The sequence below is a fragment of the Apteryx rowi genome, unplaced genomic scaffold (assembly GCF_003343035.1).
Source record: "Apteryx rowi isolate R43461 unplaced genomic scaffold, aptRow1 scaffold_129, whole genome shotgun sequence".
In the NCBI taxonomy this organism is placed as follows: domain Eukaryota; kingdom Metazoa; phylum Chordata; class Aves; order Apterygiformes; family Apterygidae; genus Apteryx; species Apteryx rowi.
The window spans coordinates 320,153-335,557 of record NW_020447519.1 but is presented as its reverse complement, the minus strand read 5'-3'; the positions used below and the strand labels follow the sequence as shown (position 1 = coordinate 335,557).

Sequence of the window (15,405 nt, the reverse complement as noted above, 5' to 3'; positions counted from 1 at the left end):
TTCTTTTCATGTATAGGCATAGAAAAACGAATTCAAGAATGATCTTGGGTCTCACTCTCCRCAGGGTGTTAAAGCACTGGCCTACTGCAATTCTGAAGTTTTAAAGTTCCATTATGCTGGAGAAAAAAAGAGAGTGCTTATTTACATGAATTCAACACTATTCAATAGAATTTGCTACACAGGAGGACATCTCTTCTGACACAAAGAATTCAGATTTACCAACTATGCTTAGTTTTGTCATCATTACACTTCTGTTTTCATTTATGATAGGCTATTTGCAAACTAATTTATTATGAACCTCTTTATGAGCTTAATATAACAGGATCAAGCCTGCAGACCACCTAAATTTTACATGTTGACTGGCAACAGCCAACCTCACAGGAGTGAAAGAAGTGCACTATGACAGCACAATGAACTGCCTCTCAGGAACATACTACTCTAACCCATAATACAGATCCAGAATTTAAACTTAGCTTTATCAGTTCAAGAAATTCTGAAAGCATTAATATTGCATACCTGTATCATTAGATATTCCTATGTGGTTGGTGTACAAGTGTCCAAGGGGGGGGAAAAAAAAAAAAAGACAACCTTTCTACATTTAGGTTCCCCATTCTAAACGCAAATACCACTCATGCAGACAAAAGAATGAGTTAAAATAATCAACTTTTACTACCAAAAAAGCCTGATGGTAGAGCTGGAGAATCCAAGCACCTTGGCTGTCCCACCACCTGAGCTGAATGACCATGCTGAACATAGTACTTCATACTAGAAGACCAGATTTGTACTGGCTTCATCCCTCTTTGAAACTCACAACACACAGCACTATTCAGTCCCACTGTAAAGTTAAAAAGCTTGACTTTTTAGTGACCTGTGAACCAAGGAAAGCTGGCTGGCTTCCAGTACACGACCCAAACAAGGCATGGGGTTTTGCAGAAAGAATGTAGCTAATAACAGAAACACTTATTTGTTCAAGTTTCTGCACGGCAATGACATGGTAAACTGGTTCAGCGTAAGTGATCCAGCAGAAACCTAAAGCTACCAATAAACAAACAAATAAATGGGATCAGTTTTCAGTTACAGAGTTCCCCTCAACTGTCTCATCATAGTTTGCTACAGCACTAACACTTCTGCAAGAGAGCAAACAGAAGAACTGAACCAATGCAGCCTGGACTACAGACTATGCTGCTTCTGTCCTGTCCTTCTAAATAGGTACACACCTCTATAAGAACCGGCTCTTCTCCAAGATCCTGCTCCAAACCTTTTCCAGGAAAGGGGGCAAAAAAGATGCCAGAGGAAGCACAGAAAGCTCAGCTGTTTGACGGTAAAGAATTTGGTATCATGTTTGTTTGTATGTGTGGGCCTAAGAGCATGAACAGTCATTAGTAGACAGAGCACTACCAACATAGCAACAAAATCTTAAAAATGATTTCCACATGATGTCAAGGCAGTCAAGGCTGTTTCTTTCTTTTATATGTATGCCTTCAAAGGAATTCAGAAACGACATACTAAATACTAAAAATAATCATGAGTCTTCAAAAGGTTCTACTAATTAGGAAGTTTGTGCTGCATAAATTTTTGTACCCACAAACACATTGGCAGATTATGCAAATAAATATATTTTATCAGATAGAAGCGTAACATTGTTTGCTATAGGACCATCAAAATTACATCTAGCTTTTATCTGGTTCTCATTCCATGTTCACATAATGTATTTTTTCCTTTTAGTTCAGTACCATTCACATGCAGTCAGAATATCATTCACTCTTCAAAATGGGATTACTCAAAACATTTGATTCATACAGCTCTGAAACCTTCTGTCTTGACTCTTTCACACTATGGGCCTTGTGCCATTCTTTAGTAGCCTTTTAGGAGCTGTGCAAGAAGTATTCTTTAATACGTGGTCCAGAGCTAAGATGCCACAGCATAGTCATTATTTTGGCATTTAGGGCTCAGGCATTATCTTTTCCTACAGACTGCAGCTTTGCATTTTATTTTAAAGAGCCCAAAAAGAGCTAATCTAGAAATGCTGCATGTCCATTAGTGCTATTGTTTCTTTAAAAAGCTATACCAGTTTGTACTATGACTGATCAAAATGACTATCAGAAACAAGACACCTCATTTTGTCTTTCTTGCCAACTATTTTAGCTTATTTGCCATGAGCACAGGGTATAATTAATATCACACAGGAGCCAGCATTGTCATTTTTCAAATCATTTCCCTGGAAATGTTCTACACCTCTTAATGGCCCTGCTAATGCTGTAGCTGTCATGTTTTGGACAGCTGCGCTTTTACAAGACAAACTCAGCTGCGCCATGTGCCTCTCTGTAGACTTTTTAGCTCAACGGCTCAGAGGCCATGAATGCCAGCTGGTAACAGCTATATGGAAATCTTTGATTAATTTTTTTACCTCTAGACACTGACTGTTGCTCAAATGTCACCTTCCCAGTTTCCATCCCTAGCCAGTATTTTTTTTCCTCTCCCAATACTGCCTGATGGATGAAGAATCAACTGAAAGGGCCAAAAATCTTATGACTAATTAAAGCCAATATAGCCTGTCCAGATGTGAAGAGAACACAGTCTGGAGAGAGRCCAGGTCACACACATTAAATGCTAGATTGTTCAAGAGATGGAGCTCTTAACAATATTTACTAGGCTTCAGTTACCTTAACTTACACTGATACTACCACCCTGAAGAGTAAAGGTACAGACAGGAGCCAGGAAGTTAAGTTACCTTCACAGCTAACAGTCAAAGCAAGCGTGCAATGTTGATCAAAYGAAAATACTTCTCATCTAGGAGCTACACAGATATTACAGAGCGATTAAGAAGTTCAGTCAGATTTTATGCTGTTTTACTTCAGAAATCATTTGAAGCTGACAATTTGAACAAATTAGTACTGCTCAACAGTCATCTAGTGGGGTAGCATGGTTTCAATTTAATGATTGATTCTATCTATGAAGCAATATTAAGCATCTTCTTACTGAGTCTCAGAACTGCAAAATGTGTGATTGATAAACCAACCTAACGTCTTGTAATTTCTAATACATACAGGCATGTCAAGCATACATTTCTGCAGCTTAAACACATCTGCTACTCTCCCATTTTAACTTTATGCTCATTTATGATCTTCAGCCCTGAGAAGAAGGACTACAAAACTTCCTCTAATGTCATGTCTGCACATTAATACATAAAAGTTATATTCATCAGTTCAGCAGCAGCAATTCTCCCAGTTGAAACCAGCCAGGCCAGAAAAGTGACACCAACAGGATGCTGCTAAACATGCACAATTCAAAAACACACACTATATTCTCTTCTGCATGATTTGCTGCCATTTAAAAGACAATAAACAGCAACTTTAGATTGCTAACAACATGTCATTTAAGGTTTGCTGTTGCTCAACATCAAGAAAAATCAATGCCAGCTCTACAGGGGCAGAAAACCCAGAGAAGTGAGCTCCATTTCAGGTCTGTTTGAACTCATTTCCTTTCTCCATGGTTGCCCCCTTGTACACCCCCTCAGGCATCCCCTCACAGCAGGCATGACAGCTTGACACATTGACAGCTTGCACTGAATGACAACTGATTTGTACAAATTTCAAGCCTTATAAATCTACCTGTCACAACAACAACATAAAAGAGCTTGGACCCAGCAGGTAACTCAGAAAAAGCTTCCCCTGACAGCACTTTCTGAAAAGCAATGGCTTGCCTCCTGCCAAAAATTCCAACTATCATCCTTGTATAACTTTGAATAAAAATTCAGGGCCCATTTTCTTGCCAACAGGCTACCAATCGTCTTATTTAAAGATTAAAAAGARTGAACAAGAAAAAAAAAATCCACAGAATTTCATTTTATACTGATATGAAAGTAGTACCACCTGCTATGGCAGGATTACCACACCATTTTTCTCTACAGTGCTCAGACAGAGTAAATGAGCAAGACTTTTTACGGTATTTAAACAATATCCCAGATTGCAATGCTGCTATGCATCCATTACATTGAGCTGTTAGTCAATGCCACTCTCACTGATAGAAGTTCAAGAATGTGTGTGTGTGTGTGTGTGTGCGCACGCGTGCGCATGTTTTGTTTTATTTTTTCTTGCCGAGTTGTTCAAAAAGCAAAATCGCAATTGCTGAGACCAGGAAACCTTTTCAAGCTACACTTTGCTGTCCAACTCTTGTGGAAATCTACACGGACATTCGTTAAAATGCTAACTGTTCAGTGCTTCTGTAAGCAGTAGTATGCAAGAGAAAAGCACAGCATTTAATACTAATCCTTACAAAGGAATGTAAAGGGAATACAATAATTCTGCAAAGGTCTTTCTGAAAGGAATTACACCAAGAGAAACAATTTTGAAACTCTGAAAGGAGACTCCACAAAGATGATGAAACAGACAAAACACTTAAAATGAAGTTTTAAAGTATTCTGAAAAGTCCCCATGAAACTGAGTTCTGTACATCACAGCTCCTGATGCGGTAGAAATGCCGTAAGTGCCCAAGTAGTTGTCTTTAAACCTGAAAAAATCATTAATTAAATAATACCTGTGATTAGGGACAGATAGGGACAAAGTTATTTGTGATGTTTTACCTACAAACAAAAGTGTTCGGTGGCTTGCAGTCATAGATTATAAAAATTCAAAATAACAGCTTTCTACTAAGCTGTCAGATAATAAAAGCAATGAATAATACATGGAGAATTTGTATGAATTACAGATTCAGCCTATGAGACCTAAAAGAAATTGCTTTCTTTCCTTTTAACTCAAGTTTTATTGAAAAGTTTAATTGTCCAAGCTGCTTTGTGCAGATAGAGCAAGCTGGTGATCAGTTCAAGTTATAAAAGTACAAGCTGAGTGCTATTTCAGGTTTGTAGCTATCATGTGCTCACTCTACATTTACTACGTAACCTGAGGTACTGAAACTTTGAGCTTTTTCATACTTCCCTAACAACTTCACAGGTTTCCTTTCTGTGACTGTTTTGAGCAGAAAGGAGAAAGAGTCTTACACAAAATTGTTCTCATTAAAAATTAAAAAAAGCTGTAATGTCAGAAGCACAACTGTATCACCTTTCACCACTTATGTGGACATTTAAGAGTTGCCTTGGTTTTACCTTTCAACTGATCCTAAAAGAAGAGGGGAAAAAAAGGAAAGCAAAATGCATTTTTTACAAATAAAAACATATGCAACACACTTGTGAGAAATATCTAGTCACATACAAAGTGTTTGAATTAAAAATGAACATTTAACTAAAACTTTTTCTAACAGGCAACTTTTCAAGAAAAGTCTAACAATATAATCTTCATTTATGTTTCCAGTAATGTCATAATTCATGTTTTTGTTCCTGTGGACTGCCCTGCTAGTACAAAATGATAAGCAAGCTATCTAGAGCAGCCAGCTGAAGAATCCCCAGTGAGGCATAGGAACAAACACCTACATAAGACAGAATTATCAGACATCACAGGATCTAGCCAATCATATTTCCTTGGTATTTTTTTTAATAATAAAATGTGGAACTTTCAAAATGGGGAACAAAGGTTAACCATATTACTTCTTGCACACATCAGCCAAAATAAACTACTTACAGCATACAGTAACACTCTCAAGACTACTTGCTCTGGAAGGATCCAGAAAACTCCCCAGAACACCCAGCCCTATGAAGGAGGAAAAGATAAGTTACTTCCATAGCTCCCTTACTGACCATTACCCCTTTGCAAAAGGACTAAACTAGTTTCTTGGAGAAGACCAACATTAGATTAGATGTTATGGGCAGTTAGTATTTTGGTTCCACCATCTTGGCAGGACATCTTGCGAACAGAACATGTGTGTTATCCTTTTCCAATCTTGGGAATCTTTTTGCATGTTTGTTTCTTCAAACCTTCCTTTACTCCTAACATTTTTAAGTGGGGAACTATGTCACTTTTATACTAGAATATGAAACAATCCAAGTAGCAATCTGGTTTAGAAAGCTTCTCACAGAAGGACTGTCACTGGAAGAAGGGTTTCCCCCTCTATGTGTTTGCCTAAAGCACCACCCACTGCACTACCACGTGGGCCTTTACTAAGAAAGGAGCAAAACAGAACTGGTTTGAGGGAGATAGAAAGCCAATTTCTCACACTGGAAGAGCAAAGGCTTGAATTTTAGTATCGTTGGAGCAGCCTGCTTCCCCAGACTTTGGTAGCCATAACTACTACACTGATTGTTTTCCTGTGCCTGTTCCATAGCAAAAACCAGCCTTACTTAAAATACATGGCCACAATAGGCCCCCAAGGGAATATGTATCATTGCTTGGAAAAGAAGYTGGGGTAGAGTGGAGGAGAGACAAATAGATACACTACTGGCACTGCCCTCGACTTTTCAATCCCTTCTACATGCAGAGACAGTACAAAACAGAAGTTTTAACTTCCTCGTACATAAGGACAGAACTTGTCATTGATGGAAAATGGCTGCTAAATAGTACGAAGACAACCCATGAGGGGCAAGTTCTAGCATTTCTAGAATTTTGTTCCTTGGACTTGTGGAAGTCAGTACACTTTTGCCACTTAGAACCCTCTGTGTTGTTTGTAACCATCAGTGGAAAGGAAATCTGTAATTGTTAAGAGGGAAAGAGCCTGTGCAAATTCCTCCCAGTGCAAAGTGAACAGTCAATCACTTTTATAAGGACAGGAACAACTGAAACTATCCATTCGTATACTTTCCTTTAGTCAACAATATTACCTTTAGTAATCTGGGGAATGTGCATCCATAAATTACAGAAAGTGTTATTGCATTGCTGAATAAACAGCAACATTTCCATCAGCAGCAGTGGCAGCCCCACAAAGGTATAACAAACAGACTCAATCATTTTCTTGTCAAGCCTTGCAATGACTGCAGAGTTTACTGCTGGAGATAATGTTGCTTTCCTCAGCATTGTGTGCCAAACTGCAAACTGCTTATTAAAACAAAACCTCTTTTTCTGAGCAGCATGAGTTGGATAATCACTTATTGCACTCAAGAAAAAACAGGTTTGATGCCCAGAGGTGGTTAGCAATCAAGCATATGCATTAACATTTGGTTTGTAAAAACTGGTTAAAAAAATAAGTGATCTAAAAAGGAATTATGAGAACCAATGCCCCAGGTTGATCATTTTCCCTGTTAATATATTGTTACTGATAAAATGTTTCAAACTAATATACCKTTAAGAGAGAAATTAACAAAGAAGGACAGGAGTGAAATATAAATCAACTCTTGCAAATGAGATATGTTCTCTTAAACATGCTTTTTAAGATGAACAATGGTATTGCATCTTTGCATTCCAGGTACAGGTGGCAACTTGCTTTTCAGAGAAGAAAAAAAAAAAAAGGTAAACTTAAAAACTAGTCAACTGTGTCAGAGATACTGCTGAAGCACAAATCTATTATTACCATCCAAAGAAACAGCTTGGCATAACTAAGCCGACCAATACTCCTGAAAACCCAGTTCAATTTTCTTTGCTTAAAGCAGATTGACAACCATTTTACTTGGTTGAATAACAGGAAAGCCTGAGACACAAATGAGCAAGCTCTGCCATGTCAGGAAAACAGTGCTGTAAAGCAAGCCATTATTCTTGACTTCAGAATGGCTCCTTTTTTTCCTCTTTTCATTTTCTTAATGATTAGAGATATATTAATATAAAGGTAAGCAGACAGCTTTCTCTCTACTATTCTGGCACTGCTGATTTCCTTCTGGCACTGAACTATCAGCTGCTCAAGAAAAGAGCAACATCCAGATAATGGAGATTTCAAGACTATTATAAGTTTGAGCAGAGTACTGTGAGACTCTCAAAGCAACATAAATAAAGAACCTAAGAGGTTGACAATCTCTAGCAAACACATGAAAACACACAATTCAGGCCCATGCTGTATCCAAAAATAAGAAAATGAGGAGAGCCAAGTTCTGGGACCCAGCATCTGGAACACTTCTGCTGTCTTCAGGGTGTGACATTCCAAATTTACAGAATCATCTTTGATTCCACAAAATTTTAAGTAGCATTTTCAAGAGTACTTCTGTGGCCTGAGAACCTAAACACTAACTAAAGTCAATTTTGCTTTCTGTGGAGAGCAACCATCCTAACTCTATTTAGGCATAGAGAGTGCTTGTATTGGTTATATCTCAAAGTTACTGCATCTAAAGAAGGGTTAATTCATGCCATCTGCACATCTGTGCTTCTGTTCAGCAATTATTCCACATTCATACAACCAGAATCATTGCATCAATGTAAGGCCCCAGGATAAAGCCTTCAAGCCAATTTGGAGTATGATGATAAACATTAAAGTGTTGTAAACTTGGTTAAATGCAAAATTATGGCAACATTCTTATCAGATTTTCTTGTCAAATGGGATTAATGTCAATGAAGCAGTCAATTAAATATATTCATAAAATACCTTTGTAGCTATTAATATTTAAAAAGCATGGAAAAGAATAATCCATTTCCTTCCCCACCCCCGCTCTTAAAGGACAATACAGAAAATTAAATGCCTATATAGTGATATCTGCCAGAGTAACATTGAAATAAGAACCCCCTCCAAGTCCTCTCCAAGACAAAGACAAACAGACTAACCCTTTTGTTTGCCATGTTCTTGCTTATTTCCTTTCCTTCCTTTCCCTCAATTTTTTCTCCTCCTTAGGCCTTGGTCTTCCATCTCCTATATTCACTCTTTTCCACCAGGATCACACCAACAGGGCTCTTGGCTTTCACAGGCATCTTTCTCTCCCAGGTTCTGTTCATGAACTTGTGTTTTTTCTCCCTAACTCAAAATAAACTCTTCAATATGATTTTGCCTATTTCCTTTCATATCTCCTTACCCCGACAGTCTCGTCCTTCTTTCCACTCTCTGGTCCTCTCAGGTATTCATATACTGAAACTATCTGTAGCTTTCTCTGTTTTTCTCATTCCCACTCCTGCCCATGACCCTCAGACATTTCCTTTCATTCATGCTCATTTCCCACTCTTTTACCTCAAAAGTGACTATTTTTACACACCAACATCAAGAAAAGCATCACAATAAGGAAAAGATGTTAAATGAGAAAACATAACTCAAAATCATCAACCCTAGTATAATGTTCCATGAAAAAATAATTTTTTTATATTGATGAACATACTTCTTCAAAGAGAGCAAGTGTTCCATTTATAAAATGAACTCTTGCATTGCAATGTGCCCAAATCACTAACGCTCAGAAAAAATGCAATAATGCATCCACCACCTTTAAATAACATCATCATATTCAGTGATTAAGTATGCAAAAGCAGAAGATTCAGTTAATCTGCAAGTTACCCTTCAGAGCATTAGGTACATGATCTGCTACCCAAAGGTTCCAGAGTACCCTTTAATTCCTATCATTATCTACTGACATGCCCAAATGATTCTTTGGCTACTTGTTAATAAAAGAATCAGAAGGTGCTAATCTCATTATCGCCTTGTCAGCAGTTCCTGTCAGAGTGTTGTTGCCCATTAATCGCCTGCTGCTGCAGTCAATCAGGATCCTGCCATGCACCCTCCCTAACATGTTTATTCTTTTACCTGCTAAGATAGTAGCTAACCAAAGTGTCACAGCACTCCGTAATGACTAGCACCACGTTTTAGAAACAATTATTTACTTTCTTTTATAGCATCACAGATATGATCACATAGGTCAAAACACTTTAGCTAGGCTGCATCTCTGAACCACTCGTATGTTGAAGTTTTGAGTGCTGTCCTCCTAAATTACTACTTGGTTTACTTCACAACCATGCTAACCTGGCCAATGAAGTAATTGCCACCATATGAGAACCCTCTGGAGAATTCTTATGCCCAAGCAGAAAACTGCCATTCACTGTTCAAATTGAAGAGAGCATATTTATTCCTCCCACTTCAAACAGTAGGCATAATTTATTCAACAATACACATTTCCAACCTAACTCAGAGCTTATATATCCCAAAACACTTTTCTCATTACGTGCTGACAGGAATTTCAGAGACAGATGTCCAAGATGATCCAAAACTTCTCTCCGATTAGTATATTTAATAAATTCCAATTACTTGTCAAACCATAGGAGTAGGCCAATACATGAAATACATATTAATGAGATTTGTATTTTTGATTAATGACATTAAATAGCATAATGCAACAAAAATAAAACATGCAAGCAAAATAAGGGGGAGGAAAAACGAAAACGGCCTACCAAAGGATAGAACTACAACCTGTCAAACACAGCTCCATTTCAAACAGACTACTTATATACTACAGTTTTCAAAAATGGGTGCGTGAAATTCAGGTATATAACATCTGTTTAACAGATCAAGCATGGTTGAGCACACCATGTTACAGCAAGGACAGAAAACTTTTTCAGAATCCTCTTCTGCAGCCCCAGATCTCTCTCACCCAGTAACAGGTTTTCACTAGAATTTAGAAGAATAATTTTGTGGACTCCAGGAGACTTTTTGAAATTGTCCAAAAGATCTTGCTGTTGCATCCACTGTCCTTGAGTCTTGGAAAGAAAAGAACTAACCCTCTGAGACTGAAACTCCCTCTCCTCTCTAGAAAAAAAGAAAAAAAAACAGTCCAAGTCAAACATTCAAAGAGAAACAAGTCAGTCAATATTTTACTTTTATTCACAAGAAATAGCAACTCTTTCTTCTTTCTGAACACCATTTACTGCTCTTTACATAGATACATAGCTACAATAAAGCTATAAAACAGACCTGAGAGGGGGTTTAGGCAACAGAAGGGAGGCATCAGATTTCCCAGCTAGTAAGGTTCACAGCTAGCTTAAGAACTATGGCCAACATACACTGAAAAGAATTAAACTGTGTCTACTGACCACATAACTCCACCTCTGTGATCCAACCCATCTGAATTTTTCCCTGTGGTATGCAATAGACATTACACAAAMGATATTTCTTTGTGTCCCATCTGTTTTACATGTTTTAAGACAACTACCACAACCCTTAGAGCTGCCACCGTAGGAACCACAAAATTACCTCAGCTCATCTAAAAGAGTAACACGCAAAGAGGCAATGTGTGTAGAAGATATTGACAGATGCCATTCATGCTATTGGCTCTGAAGTGATCTAAAAAATCAATACAATTGTAAAGCATTCCCTGCAATATTTTTCATGAGAAAGGCTCTGTTAAGTAAATGGGTACCCTAAGTGAAAGTTTTGAAGTATTTTCATAACTTATTTGAATAACCCAAATGGCATACAAAGACTGGAAAAATCTCAGGGCCACAAATAGGCAGAAAAGAATCTCCTCCTGATCACAAAATACCATCTGTACTTCTGGCAATTCTCAACCCGCCCTTCAATAACAGAATCTTAGACAATCAGAGATGACTTCCGTTACTTTGCCCCCTCTCCTCCCGTTAACTTAACAAAGACGATCAGGAGAATCTCTATTTAGGTGCCAAAAAGCTGTGGGGTGACTAAATATTGTGGAAGCTCATCATTCTATGCTTTTGCTAGTGAACATCAGTGGAATATTGTTTGGTACAGTCCTAGAACATCCAGCAAATTCACATGGAAAACTTGGATCCACGTGAAGAACTTTGAAAAATAAGTGGGAAGAGGGGAAGAAATGTTTTTTAGAATGAAAATCACATTTGCATCTCAGTCAAGGCATCCCATGTTTGCCATAACACTACTACATAGTTGAGTAGCACAAGATTGTGAAATTGTTTTGGTTGAGCCAACAGTAATAAAGTTGATAAGAATTCTAGTACCATTTAGTAGGAGCTATATTATAAAAATTCAGTTTAATCATGTTAAATGTAGGGGGAGGGAGAAGCAGGATAAAAGGAATATACAAGCAAGCAATTTACTTGCAGGCACTTTTAACAACTTTATTTAAGCTTGTTTTATCTGCATAAAGAATATCCCAATATGCTTGTTAAGTGAAATGAAAATGCAAAGTGTTTCAAGTAGCATAAAGACATTAAAAAAATGCCTTAAAGTGTATGAAAATTCTACATCAGCTTCTTATTACAGTTGATTGCTGAACTGACGAGGGAAAAATGTATCTTAGGTTTCCCTCCACGTGTACATTAATAAGCACTTTTTAAGCACCATTCTGAAAAGAAACTGAAAAACTTAAATTCCGAAAGTACAGCTCTGACTTTATCTCTACTAACAATAAATAATGTCAAGATACACTTTAATTTTAGAGAAAGGAAAGACCTCTCCTGATCTTTTATAATTCCAATTTATTTTACAAAACTAGATGCATGTACCCTGTTGATTTTATGTTATGCAATGAAGAATACACTAGATTTAAAGTAACAATCAGTAATTAAATGGTGCTGTTTCAAAATGCAAAAACTAGGAATGCAAAAACTAGGCTTTACTGGTGAAGATTGATTAGAGACAGAACAGCTTAAAATGTAACCTAAACCTCTCCTGATTTGGATGATCATTTCCTATTTCAGTCCCTTGCAGGAGAAGGTTRTTTTTCAGCTTAGAAACTTAGTCATCCAAGCGTGACCAGGTTTTTCAGCGACTACATTTTTAATGTGAAGGACTTCCTTTTCATTATTTTTTGGTCTTATGAAAATTGTGAATCAAATATATTATATAATATTAAAGGACTAAAGAGGGACTGAAGATATCCAGACCCCTATCAAAATTAACTCCTGTGTGCAGTGCAAACATACAGCATTTGTAGTATCTGAAACGTCTTTAATATCTTTAACTACTGCGTTCAAAGAGGATCCAGTCCCTTACAACTGGATAGAGCACAAATACATACTTAAGTTTACCAAGTAGACAAAAAGCCCACATCAAAACATATCTAGTCCTGTAACGGTGTTCTTCAGCCTATACCACATCTCCCAGCTCCTCTTTTGGCCTGTTTGATTAGGATTTAGCCTATGCTGACAGATTATCTTTGGAAAGGCCCCTGGCTGTGCCAAAAAGAACAAGTTAAGCAAAGGATTAACCAATACACCCTCACTAATGCAGTCAAACTGTCACCAGGATCAAAGACTTTCACAAGAGACAGAAAGTAATTTAGGCAAGTGTYCTTCCGCAAATTAATGCAAAAAAATACTACAACAATCAAACTGTGACTGAGTATACTGCTCTGCTTTCGCTTTTCAGAAAAAAAGAAAAATCTTTGTGTTTAAATGAAACTGTTTATTCTCTGAGCAGATACTTCTATCTTCTCAGAATTTCTATTGAGACAGAAGATATTGTAAGAAAATCCAAATATAGTATCCTTACAAAGGGAAAGCATTAAAACAAGAAAATTCAACTCAAACAATGAAACTGAACAGGTTTTAGGAGCTCATTGTTAATTTTACTGAGTCACTTCATACTGAAAAATACAATGTAGGATGAAGTAGGTGCAGTCACAGTTATTTCAGTGACAGTAAAAAATCTGGAAGACAAGTAGCCCTAGAAAACCCATCTAAATTTTACTCAAAACCTGTAATTTTTATTAGGTGCTGTATGATGGACATTATGTAAGAATTAATTAAACTGAAAAATTCTTTATGCCAAAAACTGCAGAAGAATCCCTACTGCAAGGAAAAGGAAACTGATAATTATAACTTAAAACAGCATGTTAGAGTCAATACTTTTCAAAAATGTCTTGAGAAACAAACAATACAAACATGAGGCAACTAATGTTTTTAATGATTCTCACTGAAAAATTAAATAGTTCATTAAGGTATCAATATACTGATAATTTAGATCAAAATTTTGGTTTTAAACACATTTCCTAACAAGGTGAGTATTAAAAACAAACTGTGATGTTCTGTGTGTACCACTGAAAGGACTGTAAATATTGAGATTTCAGTGGCAAATTCTAAAAGTCATAAAATACAAACTGGAGAAAGATTAAGTGTATTTTGGAAGTCACCTTAGCGTTTCACACTGCAGCTCTCTCCAGAAAAAAATATCTTCTCTCTCAAAGATGTAGAAAAAACTATTCAATAGGTTTTAGCATGAAATATGTAGTAGATAAAGCTATGACTGGCACTTTTTAGAACCAGCCCATCAGTTACAAGTTTACAACCAGATTTTCCTAGTTACCTATCTCTCACATGCCCATAGTAAATTCTTTGTATTATGATTTTTCCTTGATATTTGGTAATATCTGCAATATAACCTGGACTTGTTTGTCTAATACAGATCTGCATCGTATATGTAATGGTATCTTATGAAATAAGTGATAAAACCACACAGCCTCTAAAAATGCATGATTAGTACAACTCAATAAAAGTGCACTGATATATAAATAACTTGCTTTAAAATGATCAAGACTGTATAATTTTAACTCACAAGCCACTTTGAAGAAATATTACAGCTTTTATAGGAAAACAAAACCCAAAATATGGAGAGTGCCCACAAGTACTGCCAACATTCCATATAACAAGGGACATATTACATCCATAAAGCTTATGTTTTTAGCACATTGCAAATAAAGTTGAGGCCAATGCATTACTAAATACAATCTCTCTATTTGGATGCATCCACTGCAAAACCATGGCAGCAGCTTGAACCACCAGCTGTCCTAGCTGCTCCACACTAACCCCTCATTGTCACGGTTACTCTGTACCAGCACTGACCTGAAGTCAAGCTGCATATGCTCCCACACATCTTATGATAAGGCATTTAACTTAGAATATGAGAACCCGAACATGAAACTAATTCCCAATGATTACTTTAATGCTTGTCTAATATAAACAAGCCACTACATTTTTTCAGAACACTTTTTTTRAAAAGTGAGCTTCGCAATCAAGGCAGATATAAAAGACATGGAAAATGGAGGTGGAAAAGAACAGAAAAATTCAGAGGCCCACAATTAAACCAGGCACAAGATCAACACTGTGCAAAGCCCACCCCATCTATTGGCACTAGGAAGGGAGGAGACTACAATGGTATTTGACAGAGAAACTCATCTTGCACTGAGTCTTCTGCCTTCTTATAGTATGCCAACATCTACCAGAACTTACATTTCACCTTCATATCCTACTTATCTAAACTTTCCAGCTTATACAAACAGAAGAGAACAATAATATCTGTTATTCCAATGTCTTCTTCATCAGCAGGTTCAGTTCCTTCCTTTTGTGGCAAGAGGAYATTACAACAGCATATTAAATTGATGATTAAAGCCATGGGAGAAGATGAATAACAGCACAGTCAGCAGACCTGTACTATCTTTGTATAAGGACAAAAATGMCAGAGAAAGTTGTGGAAAGAGGGTATTGCCAGCACTATGCTTTTATACATTAGAAAAAAAGAGTTACTTATTACACACCCATTCCCTTGATTTCCAAGTAATAGTTACGTTCTTGGCAAGAAAGTGCCTATCTGTAAAAACTGTACTGTCCATTCATTGTTTAAAGAGAATAATTCTGAAGCTTAACTGTATTCCAACCTCAAATTGCTTTTAGAAAAAGTTGTGTCTTTTACAAGTAC

At 37.0% G+C, this 15,405-nt stretch overlaps 1 protein-coding gene across 1 annotated transcript in view; it reads right to left on the bottom strand.

Moving 5' to 3' along the window:
• LRMDA (leucine rich melanocyte differentiation associated) overlaps positions 1–15,405 on the bottom strand; it is a 693,402-nt gene that overhangs the window by 616,624 nt on the left and 61,373 nt on the right. The gene's annotated exons all lie outside the window — the stretch shown is intronic.